General features: G+C 44.0%; 1 long non-coding RNA gene and 1 pseudogene across 2 annotated transcripts in view; both read left to right on the forward strand.

The window, feature by feature from the left end:
* Window positions 1-13,578, forward strand: part of LOC125723040 (cytohesin-1-like) — a 458,952-nt pseudogene that overhangs the window by 232,283 nt on the left and 213,091 nt on the right.
* The window catches only part of LOC125723095 (uncharacterized), a 43,537-nt gene that overhangs the window by 1,167 nt on the left and 28,792 nt on the right, over window positions 1-13,578 (forward strand). The window contains exons 2-3 of one of the 2 annotated variants that reach the window (XR_007386740.1): window positions 334-360; window positions 8,841-8,883. This is a non-coding gene — a long non-coding RNA (uncharacterized LOC125723095). Of the gene's footprint in view, window positions 1-333; window positions 361-8,840; window positions 8,884-13,578 lie in introns of those variants that run through there. The other variant, XR_007386741.1, reaches the window with a different exon arrangement.

Consider the following 13,578-nt stretch of genomic DNA (forward strand, 5'->3'; position numbering starts at 1 on the left):
TTTAATCTCTGAATACATGGACTGCAGCAATCAGCCACTGAACATCCATCCATCCATCCATTTTCCAAACCGCTTATCCTACTGGGTCGCGGGGGGTCCGGAGCCTATCCCGGAGGCAATGGGCACGAGGCAGGGAACAACCCAGGATGGGGGGCCAGCCCATCGCAGGGCACATTCACACACCATTCACTCACACATGCACACCTATGGGCAATTTAGTAACTCCAATTAGCCTCAGCATGTCTTTGGACTGTGGGGGGAAACCGGAGTACCCGGAGGAAACCCCACGACGACATGGGGAGAACATGCAAACTCCACACACATGTGACCCAGGCGGAGACTCGAACCTGGGTCCCAGAGGTGTGAGGCAACAGTGCTAACCACTGCACAGCCACTGAACACAGCATATTTATACATACAGTCCCGTGTCACACTGTAATCTCTGAATACATGGACTGCAGCAATCAGCCACTGAACACAGCATATTTATACATACAGCCCCGTGTCACACTGTAATCTCTGAACACATGGACTGCAGCAATCAGCCACTGAACACACAGCATATTTATACATACAGCCCCGTGTCACACTGTAATCTCTGAATACATGGACTGCTGCAATCAGCCACTGAACACACAGCATATTTACACATACAGCCCCGTGTCACACTGTAATCTCTGAACACATGGACTGCTGCAATCAGCCACTGAACACACAGCATATTTATACATACAGCCCCGTGTCACGCTGTAATCTCTGAATACATGGACTGCAGCAATCAGCCACTGAACACACAGCATATTTATACATACAGCCACGTGTCACATAATGACGCTTCGGTCAGCGATGGACCACATGGTGTCATTAGATTATAATGGAGATGAAAAATTCCTGTTTCTGGTGATGCTGGCCAGTCGTACAAATGAATACAATTATCTACAGTACATAATACTGTAATAAACATTTGCTTACCACTAGAGGGCGATATTGGAACCACCTTTAATTATACCCTGGTCTGGTCCTGTAGGTTAGAACACTGCACTCAGAAACAGGCAAACTAAAGCAATAACAAAACTTTATTATTCAGTCAGTTCATAAAACAAGGGGCTGACATTGGCTGCCTCACAGCACACAGAAAAAAACAGCACCTGTGAAATAAGTTAGGCTACGATCTCAAAGTGATAAATCATTCAAGCTCATCACAGCACGGCACCAATAAGAGAGTCTACACAGCAATAAACGTCGCAGTCTCGACCATGGAAATACACACGTGATATAAACAGACTTCTGAAATGCATACAAGGCCCTCGCAGCCGCCATAGCCTGCACTATAGCCCCCCGCCCACACACAACACATACAAACAACGCAGAAGGAATTAAAATCGTATTTCCCTGTCCGTGCAGTGAGACCCCGCCGTCTCGCTGCAGAGCAGGTCCCAAGGCTGTGTTGGTTGCAGTGCATACGTCCAGTGTAAGCGGCAGGTAGTTGGGGTAATTCTGCTGGTGTTTGTCTACTCTTTCCTGGCTACCTACAGAAGCTTTCCCCCCCACTACCTTCCTTCCAGTCAATGAGTGGTCCCCAGTTTCTTCCGCACCGCCGGTGCTAACCAACCGCTAACGCCACAAAACAACCCACAGATTCTCTCAACCCAGCGGCCCCCAACCTGCTTCTCTCTCTGGCACGTTTTATTTCCGAAGGTGAGCCCCCCACCCCATTAAAACCTCAGTCTCATCATCAGTCTCATTATCTCCAGGTGGGTCAGGGCAGCAGTCTTTGTCAATTAACCACCCCCCCTTCCAAAAGAGAGTCTGTAACGGCACTCGATCACAGTCTTCATCACAATACTCTATAATGATAATAGACAGCTAAGTTACTGGTTCATGCATTTACTATACCTTACTTTTTACTGGTATTTTACAGTGTACTCTTTCTACTAATGAAATAAAATTTTACTGTAGGCCAAGTGTGTAGTGGGCTGTACCATCTCGGTTTGTTTATGTACACTCTATAATGTTCACACAACAACACAATCACCTAAGGATGCATTTCTCAGGAGATATTCCTGTCGTTAAGGAACACATGACTGTATGTTCATATACAAGTCATTCATGCTATGGACGTGTGAATGGCTGACAGCTACACAGTCTGCTCCATCCACAGGGACAACAACATACTGAAATTAATGACCAGCTCTGCGCTGTTTTTCACTGGAACCTTAGTAGCAAAGTTTTGGGTCAGTAAGACGCTCAGCAGTGGGACAGAGATACAAGGAGCCAGCAATGCGGGTCTCACCCACGTTCCTCAGCTTCTGGTATTTAGACCTCTTGCTGTAGCCCCTCCAGATAGTCTGTAGGACTGTGGCTGAGGTGGAACATCAGGAAGATGGTGGAGCATCAGAGGAGCAGCAGTGGCATCAAACTGCTTTGCCTCTTATCTCTGAGCTCACTAAACCCAGGTATCACCTCACCTAGGAGTCCATGCTTCCGCTCCTCTATCTTCTAGCCTTTCAAACATCATAATCACCACAGACTGACCTATATCACTCACACCATCTTTTTCATCCCCACATCTCTCACCTATGCTTTGCTTTCTTACTTCCAGGGCGTCTTCACTGGCAAACGAATGAATATCTTTGACCTGTAGAGACAGGATTTCACATTTCAGAGGGAGGGACATGTCTAAAGAATCACTGCACCACTGGAGATGATAGAAAAAGCTAATGCAGTGTTTCCTAACCCAGACCTCAGGGATCCCAGGCAGTACATAGTTTTGCTCCTTCCCAGCTCCCAGGGAGCAAAAATGTGGACTGTAATGCCACACTGGCTACAGTAAGAGGCTAATAAGTGCTAACGTCACAGAGGCTAAGGTAATCAGGTACATGGGAGACTAATGAGAGCAAACGCTACACAGACTAATGTAAATGGGAACATGCAGTGTTGTGCAAGTTCACACTTTTCATGATCTAGTTCAAAGTTCAGTTCATACATGCTCAAAGTGAACTGTTCACATTCATAGCTCACAATTTTAATTTTTAAATTAGTTCAAAGTTCAGTTCATTTTATTTTTAGGTGCGATATATAGTCTAAATGAAAATTTATTTTGTTTTAACATACATCTATAACCTACCTACATTCTTGCATATATGGACATGTATAGACAAAGGACACAAAATATGATTCTTATTTATGGTTTATTTATCTCTTGCCCCAATACTAGACAAGGGAAGGAAAAGAAAAGTACAGTAAACACATATCGGCATCATATCCATCTCAAATGAAAACCAGACAGAACAGAGTATTTATTATTCAGCAAAATATCTCTTTAGATTTATTAAAAAAAAAAAAAAACTCACGCTTCTTGAAGGTGTGTGGCACCATCTCACTGAACTATTAAAAATAAAAACTTTCACATACAGAAGCCATTGTTGTAGTAAGTAATGAACACTCCACAGACCATGCCTACGGCTTCAGTCCAAACTGTTTTTTGTTCACGTTTAACAGCAGTTGCTTTTCAAAGTTGGCATCTCCCAATCGGTTTCTCCTGGGCCTAAATATCTGGCCACCGGTACTGAAGAGTCTCTCCACTGGAGCACTTGATGGGATTGCTGTGTTATATTTGATGAAGAGCTTCTTCAGTTTGGGTAGCACCATGTATTCAGTAAACTCGTCAGTGGTTGGGGCGTCCAGATAGATGTCCACCTCAGACTTATTGACAGCTGATGGGCTTTGCTTGAACTTAAAAAAGGATGAAGCACTCGTTTTCCCCTCAAGGTCATCAGGGGGTTGCTCAGACTCAGGCACATTCACAGATCGCAGCTCTTCCCTCAACATCAATCTGTACTGCACTCGCTTACTCTGATCCTCCACCCAGTCCAGCTTGAACACTGGGAGTAGTATGGCTGCCAGTATGTGATCTTTGTTTTCAAGACAGCCTTCCAATCTTCTAGAGAGTGACTGCATCAAGGTTTGGATGAGGGGCGGCATGCCGTCAGACCTGGTGTAGCTGTAGGCTTTGAACTCTCATCCAACAGACCATCCAAATCATTTTTCAATTGCACAATGGTAGAAGCCAGGTAGCCGAGGAATGTGTTTTTTTCCCCCTGAAGGATGTTCAGAGCACATGCCAAGGGACCCATCACACTCACAAACTTGTTGATGAAGTCTATTTCCTCTGGAGTGAATCGACGAAGCCCAAACTCATCACAGATGGTGTGCAGAAGGAGTCTGTCATACTCAGGAGTGGCATCCAATGGCACTGTTAGATTGCTGGTCTGGGGAGTCAAGGTGGCTATGTGAGCCAGGCGCTGCATTGAGAGGAACATAGAATTCCAACGTTTGTCGTTCGGAGTGACAAAGCCAATCTTTAGCTTTTCCTCAACAAAATCTGAGGCTTTCGCACTCCTTTTCACCCTATTCCACAGAGCAGATGCCTTGGAAAATACAGGCCTCGCTAATTTGTTGTACAGCCTATCCGTTACATTCTTTGCATCTGTGGCAACAAGATTTAAAGTATGGGCCATGCACCTTCTATGAGGTGGGAGGCAGGGATCCTCTAACTCTGACAGAGGTGCAGGCTCAAGACCATCGTCCTCATCATCGGAGCTCTCAGCAGGGGTAGATCCTGTGTCACTGCCTTCAGTCACCTCATCAGCTGCTCTAATAACAACACTGTCTCCAAAACAGCTGAATGCTTTGACGAAATTGGAAGCATTGTCAGTCACTGTGCACACAATTTTGTTTTGAATTTTAAATTCCTTGTACACATCTGTCAGCACTTTAGCCAGGACATCATATGTGTGTGACCCTCTGACACGACGACATGCAAGGGCTGCTGATCTCCTTAGTGACACATCATTTTTATCAAGCCAATGAATTGTGATGCCCATGAATCCTTTGTTGACAGCTGACCAGCAGTCAGCTGTTGTGCATATAAAGTCAAGCTCAGCAAGTTCAGCTTTTAAATTACTGATAACCTCAATGAATTCCTTATTCATTAGTCCCTGCACCTGTCTTCTTGAGGGCACATGTCTGCCTGGTTGCAAACCAGTAACTAGTTTTATGAAGGAGGGTTTTTCAACCTTACTCAGTGGCTGTAGTAACAATGTAGTCTATTATTAATCTGTCTACCTGTTGCTGGGAGATTATACCCCTGAAGGCAGCAGGCAGTGTGACTTGAGTCGTTTGGGGACTTTGGCTGGGGGTTTTGCCCTTCCCTCTATGACCTTGAAGGGCTTGCATATATGCTTTCACGCTGGACGAATGCTTCAACTCAACGTGTCTTTTCAAATTGGAAAATGAGGTCATTGATGTTCTAACTTGTTTTTTCAGCGCAGGTGGACAAAGCTTGCACAGAAAGGTTAGGTTTTTACCGTCAGAGTCTCTGTGAGACAGTGTGTAAAATGCCCGTAAATTGTCAAAGTTACAGCCAGCATCATCCGTGTTTTCTGTGCCAGCTCCACTGGTGGTTGAGCTTTCCTCCTCTGCGCTTGCCATGGTTACTGCTGCAGCAGTTTGCTTCGCGCTCATGCGTTGCCAAGGCTGTGCCCTTTGAGAAGTGTGTGTGTGCATTATGGGAAACGTAGTGTGAAGCTAAAGACATTAGATTCGACTGTCCTTGGCTTTACACTACGTTACCCAAGATGCACTGCACACAAGAGCTGAGCGAGAGTCAGCCTGAGCATTTTATTTTTCGAGCGGAGGAGCCCTTCGCTAGTGCTTGAGTGACAACGCAACATGCTGTTTAAATGTGTGAGCCGACCTTGTCACTCGACTCATCAGGTGAAAATAAATCCCGATGTTTAATTGCATTCTAACAGTGAACGACGTCTACGCCGTTCATCACACATAAAATTCACGTTCAAGTTCTTGATTTACTAATAAGTTGCGTTCAAGTTCACTGAAATATGAACGTGTTCAATGAACGCGTTTTTTTGAACTCGTTCATGCACAACACTGGCTGGTTGTCACTTGATACCTTTTCAGAACCTGCCTGTGTTTCCACCAGTTTAGAAAATGAACATAGGTGACAGTGAGAGTAAAGGTTCAAAAATAATTGTCACGTTCAAAGCCGGACGGAACGGTGAACGGGCAGGAAGCAGGCGGACAGGCGGAAGTCGGGGTAAACCAGGGATTTAATAAATAAACAGGGAGCAGGAGACATGAAACGCCAACTAACATCAATGACAGACAAAGGACTTGGGTAAGACACGGACTGAAATACACAGGACTGATTGAAAATAATCGGACACAGCTGGATACAATCGGGAAAGAACACGTGGGTAATCAGGGGGCGTGGCACACACGAGGAGCGGACGGGCCGGGCATCACACATATGTATTCCGTTTTGTTGGATTTATTCTTTTCTGTTCCAGAATAAGTTTTATAAGCTGCCAACTGTCCTTTTAACAGTCGCCCTATTAAAGATGCCAATAACTGAACTTTGCAATCTGCCTCATGATCTCTTCGCCACTCAAGTGCCATAATATTTTATTTATCAGACCTGTGGCATGGTTTTCATTTACAATGCAAAGTTACTCCGATAATAAGCTGGCTAGTTGTTTTACTGCTGGCACCGGAAATATTAGACAAAACTATATTGGTGATTGACTGAATTATCCAGGTATGCGGATGGTTTGGACACGATGGCCCCTCCCACTTGCACTGATGTTATGAGAACTATTTTTTTTTTTGTGGTGGCCTTTGACCGAATCACAGCCATGATATATCAAAGTATCTTCTCATATGTCATTGCTTAATTATACTGCACTCATAAAGCATTCTAAACACAGCTATAAATATTTATAAAAAAGCATAACACATTATATCCACAATTATAATGCTTTATGAATGCTTTATGACACACTCAACTATAAGGCACTATAGATACCTTCATAATGCAATACAAAGCATCCTTAATGCTTATACCGATCATTATAATGCATTATGAAGGTATTTATAGTGCACTAAAGATGAGAGCTTCATACGTCATTCATTATGCATAATAAGCATGCCTATAATGTGTTATGCCTTTTGATAAATATTTAAAGCCATGATTATAATGCATAACAATGGATTATTATTTGTTGTGATTTTTTTTTTAATTACTAACAACATGGCCTTAAGTGTTCCAGAGATTTTATAGTGTTCCGTAATCTGAGCAAATGGAAGCATGTAGATGTTGAACAAAGAGGCTCAGTGAGGATTATAATTCTAATTGATGATCAGTGTTGACACACCACAGCACACAGTGTACAACACCGAAATGTGTCCTCCGCATTTAACCCATATGTGACATCGTGACATAGCAAGGGGCAGCTAATTCAGCGCCCTGAGAGCAGTGCTTTGCTTAGGGTCCCTCAGCGGTGCCTTGCTGGTCGGGGATTCAAGCCAACAATCTCTCAATTACTAGTGCGCATCCCTAACCATTAAGCCACCACTGCCCACTGCCGATAACGGACCCTTGAGGAACTCCACATGTAATTTCAGATTCATAATTACCCTTCTGACAGAAAGTAGTGCCTGACTTGTAAAAATAATTCAAACCCATTAAATAAGGCGGCGGCTCCACCTCCTTCCCTAAGTGCTCTAGTCTCACTGATAAAGGGCAGGTAGGAGTAGCTGGTTTGATCAGGGCTGCTGCATAGTTTTCATTTGACCCCATTTCAGTTTAAAGCGTAAAAATCAAGGTTTATCTTGATATTAAAATCAGTCATTAATAAAGATTTTCCAACCAAAGGCTTGATATTCAGTAAAGATCAGTTTAATGTATAAAACACATTGTCTGACCCAGTGTGTAGGTGACACACAACTGGAGTCAGATGAGAGAGAGAGTAGCTGTGGGCTTTGATGCACTTTGTTCCCCCTGAAGTCCTTCCTTCACGTTTGCTCTTTATGTGCATTCGCTGACTGTACTTTTTTCAGATTCTTTAATATTGTCCTAAGACGGCACCTGCAGTCTTACCCAAACTGGCTGTGACACTGAACATCTCCTAAGTCTGTGCTTTAGGGCCATGACTTCACACGACACGACTACACCTGCGCGCGTAGTTTACATCTATCTGGAGGATTGAAGGTCATGTCCACCGGGGGGCAGTGCGAGAAAACCATCTTGGTCGGTTCCTTCGTTTCCAGTCTCACTTGTTAGTATGAGGTTGTGGCATTAAATGTTGTACAAGTACGAAGGAGTCAAGATGGCGCTCTGAAGAACACGCTTTGATTAGAGCTGCAAGCCAACTTGTTTTGTTTACCGTGTACTGTGAACTATATGCAGATTTACTACTGTCTGGATTTATCATCCAGTGACGGCAATAACTATACATAGTCATGATGACAGGCTCTGAAAAAAGAAAAAATGATGGAAGAGATTAAACAAGAGATTTTCCAACCAAATGTGTTGGACCTTTTCAAATCAGTCACAAACTGATTTTTGGCTTATTTCTAATGAATTAGGAAATATTTAAACAAACATTATAGCTTCACCATTTTCTGACCACTGAGCCATTGACATCCATATATCCATATTGTCATCGTCTATCTATCTATCCATCCATTTTCCAAACCACTTGGGTCGCGGAGGGTCCGGAGCCAATCCCAGAAGCAATGGGCACGAGGCAGGGAACAACCCAGGATGGGGGGCCAGCCCATCGCAGGGCACACTCACACACCAGTCACTCACACATGCACACCTATGGGCAATTTAGCAACTCTAATTAGCCTCAGCGTGTCTTTGGACTGTGGGGGGAAACCGGAGTACCCGGAGGAAACCCCACGACGACATGGGGAGAACATGCAAACTCCACACACATGTGACCCAGGTGGAGATTCGAACCCGGGTCTCAGAGGTGTGAGGCAACAGTGCTAACCACTGCACCACCATGCCGCCCCAAGTAACAAACATAACAATCTCAAATAATGATAGACATTAATTAGCTTTGCACATTAGTTAATTTTGCACATTGCTTACTGAGCAAAATTAGCACAATACGATCATTAATAACATAATCAGTTTACTGAATGTGTCTGGCAGGCTGTGGGGTGGACTCTCTATAAAACAAAACAGGTGTTTAGTACCAAATTAGGACCCAATAAACTCATTTTTAATTCTTAATTAAAAATTAAGGATGGCATGGTGGTGCAGTGGTTAGCACTGTTGCCTCACACCGCTGGGACCTGGGTTCGAGTCTCCGCCTGCATATGTGTGGAGTTTGCATGTTCTCCCCATGTCGTCGTGGGGTTTCCCCCCCAGTCCAAAGACATGCTGATGCTAATTGGAGTTACTAAATTGCCCATTCAGTAGGTGTGCATGTGTGAGTAACTGGTGTGTGAGTGTGCCCTGTGATGGGCTGGCCCCCCGTCCTGGGTTGTTCCCTGCCTCGTGCCCATTGCTTCTGGGATAGGCTCCGGACCCCCCGCGACCCAGTAGGATAAGCGGTTTGGAAAATGGATGGATGGATGTACCTTGTACGCATGACACTGCTTTCTTAGAAACTTATACTGCCATAAAATTTTGAAGACGCTGTACAAAGAACACAATAGTGTTCGGAATATTTTTTTCTTGTCTGTTAAAATATACAGCTCTTCTGGACACTCATTCCTAAAAAAATCAGATGCTACTTTAATACTATCTGTACCGTTAGTAAAGACAATGTTCCATGACAAAACGTGACCATACTGCCACGCCAATTTCTGGTGGCACTGCACGTCGCGCATGCGTCTTGTTATCCTCATGTAAGTGCGCAGACGAAGCCGGGATCAACACAGAAAACGTGGCGGCCAGACTGATACCTCTCCGCGCGCATATAAGCGGACGTGTTTGTGTGGACGTTTATGATGCATTTTACTCCTCCGCGGACGACCGCCTGCCGCACTACAAATTTGTCTTTAAACGCCAACATAGATGATTTTGATGAGGATTGGGGTAGTTTGCAAACCCTACAGCCAATTTGCAAGGTAATAAAACTGTTACATACATATAAATGCGTATGCATATGTGTGCAGACTTGTCCCAAATTGAAAATCTCACGCCAGCCAGTTGATCAAAGTTGGCAGCCCCGTGAACTGCCGCTCTGAATTTGTAAAACGTAGGGAAACATACACAGACCTTGCGGCTGTGGTACGTATGCAGGGAATATCAGAATTACTACTAATAATACATAAATAGGACACGTGCGCATGTGCAAAGTACACAGCTTGACCAGAGAAATATGAACGTTTCCATGTACGCATACGCGGTGTAATACGCGAGTGCTGCGCTTTGCGGAGAACCAGCCTAGATGCGTCCGCGTTGGGAGCGTCGAGTCGGCGCGCTGCTGGAGAGAGGTGTGTGTCCAAAGTGGATTAAAAGACGTTCATATTGTGACCTAAAGACAAACTCACTTTTAGTGGTAATCTTTGTTGTGTAATTTTATGGTTAATATGTTTGATGAATGCTGTTTGTAATTTTATTTACCTGTAATTAAGCCTATTAGTTTAACACCCGCGTCATTTCGGCGCGTCTTCCCACCGGCGTCGCGCGGGCGACCAACATTTCCTGAGGTAATTCACATATTTGACTTTTTATATTTTATGTATCGTACAGAATAATAGAGCGCAGGCTAAAGTGCAGTTCGGCCCCAGCGAGTCTCTCAGCGCGGCGTGTCTCACAGCGCAGGGGGCAGCCGGAGCGCCGCAGACTCGGGCGGCTACATGAGTATATTGGGAATAAAATGTGTGTATTGGAGCGAGTTCTGTGTGAGTGAGTGTGTGAGGTGTGACAGTGATAATGATGGAGATGCTGGGCTTCGTCATGGGATTAATGGCTCTTCCTCTTGCCTACAGACTCCTGCCAGCTGACGCTGGACCCCAACACAGCAAACAGAGAACTGTCTCTGTCAGGGGGGGACAGGAAGGTGACATGGGGGGCAGAGCAGCCATATCCTGATCATCCAGAGAGATTTGACATCTGCCTCCAAGTTCTGTGCAGAGAGAGTCTGACTGGTCGCTGTTACTGGGAGGCTGAGTGGGATGGAGATGCAGCCCGAATAGGAGTGACTTATAAAGGGATCAGGAGGAAGGGAGGGACTGTGAGCTTGGAGATAATAAGTCATGGAGTCTGTGCTGTAATACTGACAGTTACTCTGTCCTGCACAATAATAAACAGACTCTCATACCCATAAAGCCCTCAGGCCCCCGCAGAGTAGGAGTGTATCTGGACTGGGGGGCTGGTGCTCTGTCCTTCTACAGAGTCTCCTCTGATGGACTGACCCCCCTGCACAGATTCACCTCCTCATTCACTGAGTCCCTCTATCCAGGGTTTGGGGTTTATCCAAACCCCCCCCGTGTCGCTGTGCATGCTGGGATAGCTCACTGTGTGCTGGAGGAATCATTTTTACCGTATCAGAGTCTCACATGTCGCTGCTTCTCCGTGGCAAAAAGGTAAAATCTCTGTTTTATAACCAGTATAACCCTTTTTTACTTTGTCTGAAGTGTGACGTATGTTAATAATTGGGTTCTGTAAGCTGAACAAACATGTAGAATGACTGTTTTTCTCTGACTTATGTTCTATGTTGTCTGTAAATGCACCAAAACTGCCTAAACAAATTCATAGTACATGCAGTTGTACCAATGGAGTGAATTCTGATTCTGAATAAAATAAAATGTAATGAAATCTAAGCCTGATGAGTGGGGGGAGCTTTTCCCCTCCCCTCTATATGTATATTTTATATTTCTGTCTATATATTGTATTTGCTACCTGTACACTGACAATAAAGGCTTCCTATTCTATCCCATTAATGTCCCGGTTCCGCGCTGCCCAGAACGTAACTGAGTAACAGACTTAATCCGCGCTCTCTGCTCACTGAGCGCAGCAGCCTGATATCGCAGCGGCGACGCTTTGGCCAGCAGGGGGCGGCAGACGGCGGACAGTTTATTAACTCAAAACCTACAGCGGTCCTGAGGTAACTTAGTAAAGATAATAACATAATCAAATTAATCATATATTAACTAAGTAAACATAAATAACATAAAATCTTAATAAGTCACGTTAGTACAACAACAACAGAAAGGCACCTGATCATCAATGAAGTAGTGTAGGTGATTACCAATTACCAGAAAAAAAAACACATAAATCCTGTTTCATTAGGAATCCTGAGATATATACAGTACTGTGCAAAAGTCTTAGGGAGTCATAGGAAATGTTTAAAGCTATTTATCTGGGTAGTAAATGTATATTTTCTCAGTATGAAAAAGAAAATTTAATATTAGAACATGTGCAAATTATGAGTAAAACAAAAAAAACTAAAAGGAATTTCTTATGTTCTCCAAAAAGTTACTGATATCTTGTTGGATGGCTAGATGAACACCAATATGGTTCCTAAACCTCTCCTCAGGTTCACCTCGGCCATTTCATGTATTTGTTAAATTTCACGACCAGCTCACTTAATTAATTAATGAAACTAGTTTTATAAAGTCACTGAGGTACTGATTAGCTATATGAGGTGAGCTAGTGGTCATGTCAAAAAATACATGAGTATATTGAAAATACTGCCAATACTGGGATGACTTTAGGAGAGATTTTGAAACGGTTAAGGGCAAACAGTTTGACAGACATAATATCATAGGTTTAAATCAACATGGAGATCATTTTAAAAGTTTATGTGACTGCCTAATATATATATATATATATATATATATATATATATATATATATATATATTATGTGTGCAGTTATATATATATGTATGGCCAGCCCACAGCTGTTTCAGCTCCCATTGCATTAATATGGAAGCTATCTGCTTGTGTTGATGTTTCGCCTGATATTTCAGGTGATATTTGCGATGCAGGCGGGTGGACTGGGTGGTGTTACTGTTATAGGTAGATGGACGATTCACAGTTTATATTCCATGAAAGTCCACATATATTGTTCCATTCACCCTACTCATGTACACCATCACAGTGGCCGGCGTCCAGGCAGGATGTTCACCAGCACTTTTCAGTCTCTTAATGCATGTTACAGTGAGCAGCTGCCATTCTGCGAAAGTCTGGCTTCCCTCTTGGGGACATGATCAACAGAACAACGTGTGAAAGACAGTGAACTAAAGTGATGTGTGGCGGAAAAGTAACACTGCACATCACTCTGAACACACCATCCCCACTGTCAAATATGGTGGTGGCAGCATCATGCTCTGGGGGTGCTTCTCTTCAGCAGGGACAGGGAAGCTGGTCAGAGCTGATGGGAAGATGGATGGAGCCAGATACAGGGCAATCTTGGAAGAAAACCTCTTGGAGTCTGCAAAAGACTTGAGACTGGGGCGCAGGTTCACCTTCCAGCAGGAAAACGACCCTAAACATAAAGCCAGGGCAACCATGGAATGGTTTAAAACAAAACATATATCCATGTGTTAGAATAGCCCAGTCAAAGTCCAGATCTAAATCCAATCGAGAATCTGTGGCAAGATCTGAAAACTGCTGTTCACAAACGCTGACCACCTAATCTGACTGAACTGGAGCTGTTTTGCAAAGAAGAATGGGCAAGGATTTCAGTCTCTAGATGTGCAAAGCTGGTAAAGACATACCCTAAAAGACTGGCAGCTGTAGTTGCAG

This window comes from Brienomyrus brachyistius, unplaced genomic scaffold (genome assembly GCF_023856365.1).
Source record: "Brienomyrus brachyistius isolate T26 unplaced genomic scaffold, BBRACH_0.4 scaffold45, whole genome shotgun sequence".
Lineage (NCBI taxonomy): Eukaryota > Metazoa > Chordata > Actinopteri > Osteoglossiformes > Mormyridae > Brienomyrus > Brienomyrus brachyistius.